Raw genomic sequence first — 7188 nt, forward strand, 5'->3', positions numbered from 1 at the left:
GAGGATCTGAATTTCATCTCCAAAGTTAACAGCACTTTATATTGTTAGGTTTGAAGAAGAGCAATGTCTGGATGCATAATGCATCCTTAAAATTACAGGCCCCTTAATTACAGATTTCTATAATTGACTAACTGACCAAGAAAATAAAGTCTACAATGACACGTTTATCAGTTCATAAAATTAATGTACAAATACATTAGCAAGCATAGTGATGCTCATTGGTGTTGGTTCAGTCAAAACTTACTTCAACTCAGAATGCACGTTACTGAACAATGGTTTGCCTGTCGCTCACTATGTCAATAATTCCAACTTTATGCTTGGTACTCTGACTAATCCTTTGTCCCATGACCACGTTAGCATTCACGGTGAGATCTTACACTACTTTACACCCTTTGTACAGTAATTGTAATTATAATTCAGTTCAATACACCTCATGTCCTGTGGCAGTGCATTGTTCAGGATATCTAAGTATTGTCTTCTAAACTATGGATTTAAAGAAACACTGAACTGGATAAGTGGTTGAAATTAACTGTAAATGTTATATTTTGTTATGTCTAGTGCCTTAAAAAGTCATATTTTGGCTAGCCTAGGTAGACATTTGGCAGTTATGGGACTTTAAGCTTTTACAGACAGAGTAGATGCCAAAATCCACATTAACCACAGGCCCCGCTGTATTTGCTTTGCTCCTCGTGGCCTGGCAAGCAGTTGTCACTTTTATTGGAATGATTCAGTGATTGCCCTTACAGAGGAGAGCACAGCTAATTCTGCTGCTTTAGACTCTTTTCTTATGTACAAGAACTCTTTCCACTTTCTTGAGTATTAATTCTGTGGTGCCAGCAAGCAGTAAACCTCCTTAACATACTTTGTTAAAGGATTTTGATGTATTTCAGCCTTCAAGGTAACAAGATTTGATGCTAACCTGGAGGAATCCAATTCATGTCCAACAAAGATTTCTCTGTTCCACAAAAATGACAAAAGCTTCATTTAATGAAGCCTTACATGGATATGCAAGAACTTCAACCTAAAGTAGTAACCTATATCTCCTCACATAGCATCTGCAATGGAACCCAGATCTAGACTTAATTCAGAGGAGCCTTACATGGACTTTTTGTTCCAACTGCAGTTGCTGTGGATGAGGTCCTTGATAATGATTAAGACTGATTCCTTCCTTGTCATCTAAAGCTGGGAATCATGAGGATGATGTATCCAGTCATGAACCATGAGTATATCTCTTACAAAGACCAAACCTTCCTGTAAGAGAGGTTTGCATTTATTTTTGTCAATTGATAGGTCTTGTTTTAAATGTCACGGAATACCATTTCCTACTGGCTGAGACAAGTAATCTTTAAAGCCTATGAATTTTATTTTCAAGGTCCAGGCATCAAAAAATCTTAAAATCAAGGCTTTTTCACCTAAATTTTTATGCAGAATTTTGTCCGATGGAAATCTCCATCTGATTCTGTTTAGGAATCTGACCCACAAATCAACGTGTTTTGTACTGTTTAGGAATCTGACCCACAAATCAATATGTTTTTTATTAAGTTAAAAGTTGCTGCATATTTTCTTTGAAAATATGGCTTTCTGGGGTACTGGCCCCCAAGCTTTGCTAATGGGTAAGTGTGATTTATTCACTTCTGATCAACCCTGAAAAATACAAGGTTTCAATCCATTTTATGATCCCTTGTTAGTCTCATGATCTACTGAGTTCAATTCAATAACGCTCAAGGGTCACATACCTCTGCACCCTTGTCTTCCCGCTCAAACAGCTACTTATGCATTCATTAATTGATAGGGCTGTGTTAAATGAAATAAAATTTTCTAAAAACACATTTTTGCTAATAGGAATCCAACACTATATAACACTTCCCTCCTAACCCCTCGTTTCTTATCAAAAGTCCAGGCAACACAGGGAATGACTTAAGTACCACCAAAGGTGATGTTGGTCCTCAATGCAGAGACATGCTTAAGATAAGTATGTGTAAAATGATGGCTTTGTATAAAAAAAAATAGCTTTGTATAAAAAAAAAAAATTTTTTAAATGGCATTTTTTTTAAGAAATTACTATTTTTACTGATAAACTGCACTACTTTATTGTGGCTGGATGAACAGATCAGTAAGAGGAGTTCAGAGAACTTATTAAGAAGTCCACAATTCTAGGTTAACCTAACCTGTAATGGTGAAGGCATGACCTTGTGCTATATACACTAGGAAATATCAGGTTAGGCTGGCAGTTTTACAAGAATGAATATGGTAAAAGCCAATATTAATTTGGCTATTTAATTTCCCTCCACATCACTGACTGAAACAATTTCAATCCACTTTTTCTTTTCTTTTTCTTTTAACGTGCTTTTATTCCCATTTTTGTATGGGGAATGCCTTCAGGACTTTTTGATTTGGCTTTAGGGTAGACCTGTGGTCTGGCAGCTGCCCTTGTAGACCCCAGTAAGTATGTTTCATGTATCAAGTTACTGGTATGGCGAAGACTTTGAGATGTTTGTTATGTTTTTAGAAGGTGTTGTAATTTATAACATCCATTTGCTTTTTAATTACATATATAATCCCGGGATGTCTACACGGATAGCAAACTTGATCATGAAAGTCTGAAGCTGCTGCTGTAACCGACTTCGAGGCTCTTTTCTTTGTCTCCACTGTTGCTACATAAACTTTAATAAATATAAAATCAAACTAAAACAGAACAAACAATGAAAGAACTACACATTACTTGCATTATTAGTCACTGTTTGGGCTAATTTTGAATATCCTACTAGTTTAAAAGGAATTTAGCAATTTTTGGCATTACACCAACAATTTTAGCATTTAGGGTGTTTACTGAGGGCTTCCCACACAATGCTGATGGAAAAAATTGGGCAAAATAATGAACTGCCTGAATGCTATACTGTACAACTTGCCTTCATAACTCAACTAGCCTACTTGCTTGGCAAGATGTTTACTTTAAGATGCACGTGTGAATGCATGAGGCAAAGTACAATACAGCAAATGGATGTTATAAACATATAGCACACTACTTAAGCTAAATGACCTAATTAACTCACCAATTTTACAGTGTGTCCAGTGGATCATGGTTATTACATTTTGATGCAATTGATAATACTGTACACAGCATAAGGCTGTAACTTTCAACAAAACAGCTGTTTGGGGCATAACATCCAAATCTAATTATTTGTTCCAGCTAACAATAGGTCATGCAACCAGACAAAATAAACTGAATGCATAACTTTCCAGGAAAGTAAATGTTTCATTTCTTCTCGAGATCATAGGGCTAGGATGTAAGAGAACAGTGTTATGGGAAGGACGAGAGGTTTGGCGTGTGGACACCATGATATTGGGGATGTCAGTGTTGAAAAAGAGAGGTGTATGAGTGTAGGAAATGGGGTAGGAGGCCTATTGCAAGAGTGAGAAATGAATGTGTGTGAAGGCAGCAAGTGTGGGAAGACGTACCGGTAAGCCAAGTGGTTTGCACAAAAAAGTGGAGCCAAGTGACTAGATATGGGCTAGAAAGGCCTAGGTGACAAAATAACAGTATTGATGAACATGTCAAAATAATTGATAGTATACAAAACCATTTATTCAAAAGAAATGATAAACAGTGCTAGGCTAAAGCGTGGACTATCCAACTAAGTCTAGGCTTAAGATATTCTATGTTACATAAACATATGCCTAGGCTAGCCTAATCTTGATTAACCTAAGCCTATACTTATTCCAACAGATTTTGAGAGGTCCCTTGTCATGCAGGTCACTTGAGTCCATTAGATATGGGCCTGTTGGTCACAGTAACTAACGTGATATCATTTAGATTTTCAAATGGTACTGTAATTAATAATGATGGCATCACGTCTGCCATAAATGTATGTAGAGCTACAGTAGGCTAACTTGCTAAGCTTAACCCATATTAAATTACAGCTGGGTCTACTCCATTCCACGCTGGTTTCAAATTAAGCTTTGCTATTAATAAAACATTATTGATATATTTTCAAATGGTAATTAATAATGGCATCGTCTACCATAAATGTATGTCAAGATACCGTAGGCTAACTTCTTAATCTTAACCCATATTAAATTACAGCTATGCCTACTCGGTTCTACGTGCTTTACCATTGATAAAACATCAAACAGACTTACCCTCCTGTAACAGCTGTATATTATCTGTATAATTCTGGTCCTCCAACCGTCACTTCAATTATTTTATCAGAAAACCAAAAAAGATGATAAAAAAGCTAAAAAACTGCTGCCAGATCTACCTACTTCAGGACGAAGCGACCACCAGCACCCACAAGGTTTTCTCTTCGATTCTTGACCTTAAAAAGCCTTGATTGACCTTTTTCGCACAATCCCCTCCACGTACAACAATCCAAATCACTGTATCTGGGAGTCTGTCGCCGTTTCAAGGACGCAAAACCGCTTCGAATTACGATTTTTATATCGATATCCCAACAACAACAACACACCCGACGGGGTCAGTGTTCACATCATCGTCAACTTCCATCAAAACATTGACTATAGACGAAACAAAAGATGAAACAAAGGACGATCGAGATTGTTTTAATAGAGTTGTAATGCGTCACTTCCATTGGGTCATTTAGCATTTGAATCTATAAAATACAACGGAAAGGGAATTTACGCTGCCGGATATTTACGAAATCTATCGTATAAATTATGGTGTCGTCTGCCATATGTGTAGCAGACGAAATACCCGAACGACGCGGGCATTTTGAAGTTGGGGCATTTATATTTCCTACTCTACTGCCCTGTATATATAAAGTGACATTAAAAAATAGACACGGATTCGTGCAGCAGCCATATCAAGAAAATAAAGAGGAAATCATTGCTAACGTCCTTCTATTTACATATCTGTCGAAAGAATAAACTGAAAATATGAAGGAATTTAAACAAAATAAATATGGTGTCACAGAGATAATATACTTAAACAAACAAGCAAAGAAGAAATAGAGCTAGCAAGGGAGCCGTTTCAAAGACATATCTCGTCTACTACTACTGCTACTATTTGCACGACTGTCAGTCGCTTTGTCATTCATTTTTCCGAGTGCAAAGTGAAGGATGGATGTGATAAACTTTCAGTGATCTGTCTAACAAAAGATCATTTCGTCAGCAATTATATTTCCCCATTCTAGTAGTTTCTTGTCATCATCACATACCGAAAGGTACTTCAAGAGTGACAAATGTATGGTCTGCTCGATAAATTCCATAAATACTGTCACTGAGAATCCAAGGCTAATATATATTTTTTTTTTTTTTTTTTTTTTTTTGCGTTTAGAAATGCCACCCTTTTCACTGAAAATAATGAAATGCTTATTCTAAAACGATTTTGTTTAAACTATTTTTTTCCCAGTGCGTAAGGTTTTTTTTAAGAGATAGTCTCTAGTTTTTCTGTGCATGTCTCTTGAGTACTCATATATTTTTTTTATTTACCTCGATGACCTGGATACTGTGAACCCAAATGTTCTCTCCACAGTGCCTGTGTTGTTTCCTGGTCCCATTAACCTATACTTGCTCATACTTCTGTAGCCGGTCTTTTATATGTACTGGTGTTTTATTTATTTATTGCTATGTTTGTCAAAACGTATATTTCATAATCCATTCTTGCTTAACAGGTAACCAGTGTAGCTTAGTAAGGATCTGTGTGACCCAAGCCCATGAGGATTTATTCATTAGTAATTTTCCCACCTATTTTCGGTCGGCTGTCTTTTTTTTCTCGTTTTGTTTTATTTCATCATTAAGCCATGGTGAGTTTCCTTGATCTCTGTTTCATAAATGATAACTGGACAATACTGATTGTATTGTGAGATCAACACTTTAGCAGAAATCAATGAAATAGACTACACACTTAGTAGCATTGATAATATTTATTCTGTGTATTTTTACTATAAATATCTGCATTACGAATATTTTGGAATTCACTCGTACATTCCTCTATAAACTGAAATGGACCAGAATATCTTTTCCTTTCAAGCAATTTTTCAATATTAAAAGAAATTGCATTTGGGAATTTGAGGGTCAAAATTATCACATACTAAATTTCATATTTTCATTTCTGTAGCGATTAAGTGGTGACTTATTCTAATATATGACCAGACTTTGACGTATGTTTACTTAAGTTGTTTATCCGACTATGGTTATTGACACTACTACAATTAAACTTGATTTTCCTAAAACTAATGTTCTCTATATATGGCAGGATGAACAAGCAACGACGTTGAAATAAATTAGATTCATTTCATGTTCGGTTTTATTGCAAGTTCTTTCATGGTTCCATTTTCCGGTCAGGTCTTATGAGGTACATGCATTCTGAAGGAAGACTTTTAAGAGACTTAATGAGTACAGACCAGGGAAGTCAAGTCGTAACCTAAAATTTTGAAGGGACTTTCTGCACACTGTGGAGACTTAACTTGCGGACTGATAACTGCGGACTCTTTTCTTAACACCGTCATCAGTCCGCAAGTTAAGTCTCCACAGTGTGCAGAAAGTCCCTTCAAAATTTTAGGTTACGACTTGACTTCCCTGGTCTGTACTCATTAAGTCTCTTAAAAAGTCTTCCTTCAGAATGCATGTACCTCATAAGACCCGACCGGAAAATGGAACCATGAAAGAACTTGCAATAAAACCGAACATGAAATGAATCTAATTTATTTCAACGTCGTTGCTTGTTCATCCTGCCATATATAGAGAACATTAGTTTTAGGAAAATCAAGTTTAATTGTAGTAGTGTCAATGTAGTATGCTCCTCGGGCAAATAATTTAATGAATAATTAACTTCACTCGTTTTTTTTCGTGCTATTCATTATCACTGTCATCAACAGTCTGACGAAAAGCTACGAGAATTGGAGTCCTCCCTGAAAATGTGATCTAGTTTTCTTTAATCGATGTTATCAGTAGTGAGCCATTCACCGAACGGCGAAGAGAGAAATTCTTTTCAGTTACTCTCACCAAAGATACCAAGTTTTATTTTCACTAGGACACTCATCTGGTGTGTTAATCTTTTATACATCCTATGGCTATTCTTTTAATGGCCGATACCTGTCAGCCTAGACCAGAGGATGTTACAAGGCATCCTGTCTGCCCTAATGACTATGATATAAAAGACAGGCCACGTTTCAATTGTGTTAAACACGAAAATATACAGATCAGTTTAAAATAATAATTTTAATAATT

The 7188-nt window shown here is 36.1% G+C and overlaps 1 protein-coding gene across 1 annotated transcript in view; it reads right to left on the reverse strand.

Annotated features, from left to right (window-relative positions):
- Nucleotides 1-4502, reverse strand: part of Camta (Calmodulin-binding transcription activator) — a 1022478-nt gene extending 1017976 nt beyond the window's left edge. Inside the window, exon 1 of the mRNA XM_067116405.1 lies at nt 4264-4502. The gene's annotated coding sequence lies outside the window, so the exon portion shown is untranslated. The remainder of the gene's footprint in view (nt 1-4263) is intronic.
- Between the last annotated feature and the right edge of the window lie 2686 nt (nt 4503-7188).

This window comes from Macrobrachium rosenbergii, chromosome 14 (genome assembly GCF_040412425.1).
Source record: "Macrobrachium rosenbergii isolate ZJJX-2024 chromosome 14, ASM4041242v1, whole genome shotgun sequence".
NCBI classification, from domain to species: Eukaryota; Metazoa; Arthropoda; class Malacostraca; order Decapoda; family Palaemonidae; genus Macrobrachium; species Macrobrachium rosenbergii.